Below are 5621 nucleotides of genomic sequence, written 5' to 3' on the forward strand. Positions count from 1 at the left end.
AACAGAAGACGGATTCAGAGGAGGGCAAAATGCTCGTAATATGAGATAAATTGGCCTGATGCATTAAAAATGTTTATCTTTCCACAGATCTGCTGAGTATTTCCAGGATTTTCTGATTTTATTTCAGATCTATGGTATTTTGATTTTATAAAGACAGATAGTAGAATCTTGTTACAATGGCACGTGTCTCAATAATGGGCCTGGAGATGAGCAGGACTGTAAGTGTGCAACATTACCAGCATCATTAGTGTTTTGTTCTTCAGTTTCTTGATCTCACTGCAATGCCTCAGCCTCTTCTCCCTGGGATCCAGCAAACCTCCTAAAGTTAAGTGGGTGGTGGAGGTGAGGGCATAGCTTGGCATTGGGGCATGAGGGACCATGGAGGGTTTTGTGAAGGACTGACGTGGCATAGATGTTGCATGGGGAGTGTGTAAGGGGCTGTGACAGGTGTGGGCTAGAGGCCCATTCTGGGTTGAAGTCCGGCTTCACAATGATGGGCCTTTGAAACAATGTGCCTTTGCACTGGCTGTCACTAACCTCTTTTTCAGCTGCAGCCCCACCCAACCCCTTGCTGGGAGGATCGATCCCTCCAGGGCTAATTTCTGCAGAGGAAAGTGCTCAAAATCGGGAACCTTCCTGACTCCTGCTACACACTTTATCGATGAAAATCCATTGTGCATGTTTTAATGAGTGTGCCAATGCACTAAAACTAAGATTCCACCACTTGCCATCTGGAAACACAACCTACTAACTTCACAACTTTCATCCTGCAATCGGAAAAGGTGACATTTTATCTCCTACACTATTAGGTGCCCTACACACCATATTGTTTCCTCTCACCTAGTTACCTCACTAGAATCCTTTCCAAAGATGTAGGATACAGTCAGCAAGGTTTGGCAGCAATATTTAACAAAATTGAATTCTGTGGTTTGATCAAGGAATCGGCTGTATTTTTAAAGGCTAAAGTTTATTATTAATGGTAGCAATTCTGTGATGTGACCAGGTACTAATGCATTTCCAGGGTGGTTGGTTGATCAGGCTGTTGCTCATCACCATGTTTTTCACTGCTCTGGATAAGGGCATTCGTTAAACTGGCCACAAATTTGCAGATGATGTGAAAGTATATGTTAGGATGGTAGCTGAAGAAAGGTAGGTTGCTTTTGGATCTAACGTGTCAGGTGAATGGGCCAGTATCTTGAATATGTTCTTTAAAATAGATAATGTAAGACCAATGCTAAACATGTGTATAACTTGCAAAATTGTACACACATGATTACAAAAAGGAGGAAAGTTCTCCTCTTGTTAAAGTGCATTAATCTCTGAAGGTCCACGGTCATTGTTGGAAAGTTGCTAAAAAACAATGTTAGGACAGTTGCCAGGATGATTAATTACATAAATGAAATATTTTGTACTGCCTTTGTATAAATACTTGGGTCAATTCCATTTAAAATTGTCTATAAAGTTACATCTAAGCTTCAATACAAGTTAATACTTAAAAAGATCAAAAGTACAACATTTATCTAAAAAAGGCTATCAAGAACATTGCAAACGATGCCAAAGAAAATATTGCACAGATAGTCAAACTGAGGTTCAATGGCATGACACCTATGCTTCTGTTGTGTTGCAAGCACATTGACATATGTTTCTTTTGTTTATTGGAGATGTGTAAGCCTATGCAAAATTCCAAGTGAAAAATTAAAACTGTCTTCAAAGATGACTCCACCACCATCTGATACAAGAAATCAGAACAATTTCAGAAGAAGAATTGACACAATGGCACGAATGGCCACAGATTGTGGCCAGATTCCTATCACTATTGAAGACCACTTAGATCCATTCAATACATTCACTTGCCATTCACAAAGAATATGTGTCCAACTGCAAGAGGGACCCGGCATTTGTGTCAATTATAGGGCGAGGCACACAACTTGAAAGTAAGTTAATTTAGAATAACTTCTGATATTGCGAAATCTCTGGAAGTACTGTGAAATATTTCCTGGAGGAGTTATGATGAGTTCCTGGACAACGAATTTGGTGACCGGTTCACATAAAGGCTGCTACAGATAAGGTGGCAGCTGCCTCTGTGTCTACAACAGGACACTGGGAAGAAGCTGCAGCCGTCATAAGGTTAAGTTCTGCATGTTGCCCTCAGCCAACTTGAAGGACAAATCCTCCCAACTCTTCAACAGTCTCAGGAAACTATCTAACTTGCACCCAGCATGTCAATATGCATCCTCCTCAGTGCTCTCCCAGATGATAACCCCATTGAAACCCTTATTTCAATCTTCTGTAGCGGAACTCATCTGTAGCCTTGTTCTTCTGTAACTGGCACACAAACTGTCATTTCTGCCCTGACCAAGCTGCAGTGGACTGTAGCTCAAGCACTCACCATTGGCTGGTCCCAGCCAATCTATACTTGTTTCTAAGGCCTGAGAGGAGATTCTGCAATATGTATCAACATGACTTCCCACAACTTAGCTGCACGAACATTTGTCTGGATCCCAAACTTCTCTTATGCGTGGTTTTCCTGAAAGATATTAAGACACTGCAACTTAAATCAGCTGAAAAGGCCAAGTGATGCCATAACAGCACCACTTAGGAGAGTTCACATAAATACACAGGGCACTCATGCATGAGCACCTAGCAGGGTACAATGTACACAGAGTAGAGGGCTTTTGGCTTCCCTGTCCCATCTCTAGCAGGACAGAAGGATCTACATTCGGCATCAACAAGCCCAACAGTGGGGGTGCAATCCTTTGTTAAGGAAATGAGCTAAGGTCAGTATCCATTTCCTTGTGAGTGTGTGTGTGCATTTGCATATTTGAGAACATGACTGAGCTTGACTACAAAATCTGTTAACATTCACTTCGGTCCTCTCACATGAATACTGGTCCATCTGACAAACTGAAGGGCCTGTACCTACTGCTTCCATGGAACCATACTCAAGTAAGGTGTTAAACAGTTTTGGATATAAGCGCATGGTAGAAAGAAAATCATTGCATAGCACAATAAATGACCTACCAGTCAACAGAGAGATTAGAATGTTGTGTGTGACTCTTCTCATACATTGAACAATGTGTTCTTTTATATATAATACATACTGTTTCCTACAATGGGAATGGGAGCTGAAAGCAACATTACACAGCAGATTCCTACAACTAAATTGTGAACTTTGACAAGTGCTAATAGTGGAATTTGTAAAGCTGAAAGATGCAGAGAAATATTGTCTGTATTTACAACCTGTATATACAGATCCACACACTTGCATAGTTACAATTAGATGGATCAGGAAAGATGTATTTATTATTTCTAAGAAAGAAATAGTCATGAATGTGACGTGCATTTAGAATAGTGCTTTCTCAATTATTTGTTCCCTTGAACTGCTCAAAGAGGAGTAAATGTGAACTATTGCATGTCAATAACACTCCCTATGGGATTTTTGTTTTCTGATAAAAATGATTTGGTGCAAAACTACTTCTTTTGGTTAATGCACTCAGTCACCCTACAAAGGAAGACTGATTACATTGCTCACCTAAAACCTTAGAAAGTACCAAGATATAATGCCAAAATATGCATACTCTTATGCTGATTCCAGATTCTTCCATTCGAGCATGCCCACCTCGGCATTCTTCACAGTCTGTCCTCCTCAGTCTTTGCAGATGCCCTATGCACGATACCGCCCACATACATGAACAAAGCCAGATAAAGACAGGCATTTCACAGTGTGATTATCTATTCAAATAAACCTGTCACGTCAAGGCAAAGAATGCACGGAGAGTCTTTTATAACTCAGCCCAGGCGTGCTCTATCTTTTCAGTCGGTTGTTTTTTGAGATCCACATGATTAAGGTTTTTTGATTTAGAGATAGGAAACCTTCAGCAAGATAACTTAGTAAAGTAATAAAGAACCTCAATGCCCCCTGCAAAAGGCTGCAGGCTCCAAACTCACAGCATCCTATTCAGTTTCCCACAGGTAAGTGTGACCTGTAACCTCCTCTGGCAAGTCTTCGCAGATAGTTGCTGTGAGGTCTGAGTGGTACTTTTAAACCAAAAAAAGTAAAATTCCTGCTTTATATATTCTAAGAATATATAAATGTTTTGTGAATGTGTGTATTTGTCAGATTTTGTTTTATGATGGTCTTGAATAAATCAAAGAAAATTCTTTTTTGTAGAGGTCGTATTTAAGCTGTTTAATTCTCATTACTCAAAGGATTAGTGCAGTACAACAGAACTTTTGTTCTATGTGATGAAGCAGTATTTACCAGAACAGGAAGGTCATGTGAATTGCATATCACAATAAGCAGTTAATCAGAAAAAACGTCAGCCTCTCTGCTCCTGTGATGCTGCTTGACCTGCTGTGTTCATCCAGCCCTGTACCTTGTTGTCTCGGATTCACCAGCATCTGCAGTTCCTACTATCTCTGAAGCAGTTAATCATATCATAATGGAATATCTATTCATCATCCTGCACAAAATTCCTCTTTGCAGCCCTAGTATAATCTTATATCTTGCATTTATTGACTGCCTGCAAAAATGTCCTTCATACATCTGATATTCTCTGACCTGTTCTCACACTCATTTGAATTGCAATAGATAAAAGCCAATGTGCACTTAAAATTTGGGCTCTTTGTTCCTGTGTTTGTGCATTTAATTAGGCGCTGCACATAATGTCATTCTGGCAATCTTAGAGGTGTCTAATGTGCTGCAAACTATGATTTCAGTTGACACAGGAAACTTATTTATTACGGTTTCACTCTATTTGCCGCCAAATATCAACCAAACTAGCAACGTAGGAACAAGATCAGACGTTTCCGCCCCTCACGCCTGTTCCTCCATTCAATTTAATTCTGCTTGATCTGAATCCTAATTCCATTAACCTTCCTTGCTTCCATCAGTGAAAAATGTAGTTGTGTAGTAGCACCCATATTTTATCTGCCATGGGTGCCTTTTCAATTCTAAAATTGGTAGTGCATACACCCAGTTCTGGCGTAGGGCATTGCAAATACCATTAGGTTAGGATGTTAGCTTGGGCACAGGGCACATGTACCAGAATTGTGCAGTGTTATGCCACTCAGGGTGAAACAATTATGCCACTTTCAATCTCAAAGTTCTGGCTAACAATTGCTAACAACCTTGCACAGTTGAGCATTCTTTTGACAGCACAACTGACACTCACCCCGGCCCCCACCAGCACTGGCTTAGGTCAAACACTGAGCAATTTCTACCAGCAGTTGCTGAATTTTGTAGATGAGTTTGGTGGTGTGTATTGCATTTTTAACAGTTTCTGACCTCTGCAGGATGTTTACATGGCACATGCTGAAAGACTTGGTCCTGACAAATTGTTGGACATTGTACAACCCAACAAGCCCCTTTGTTCAATGGTGGCTGTAACTATGACAGCAGCAGTCTGAACTTGCATAGCAATATGATGACCTTTTCATGATTTTAGACTGAACTTTCACCGCAGCATCCAGATGTTGGTTGTACTTTAATGAAACCTGACGTATTGGAATTATCTGATGTTCCTTTATGATCAGTCTGCAAGTCTTCTCATGGAATTTTCCATCATTTCTATACTAGGCAAGATGGACTCACATTTGTGCAAAGCCTGTGCCCTATTGGT

Source organism: Rhincodon typus, chromosome 3, assembly GCF_021869965.1.
Source record: "Rhincodon typus isolate 14 chromosome 3, sRhiTyp1.1, whole genome shotgun sequence".
Classification (NCBI taxonomy): domain Eukaryota; kingdom Metazoa; phylum Chordata; class Chondrichthyes; order Orectolobiformes; family Rhincodontidae; genus Rhincodon; species Rhincodon typus.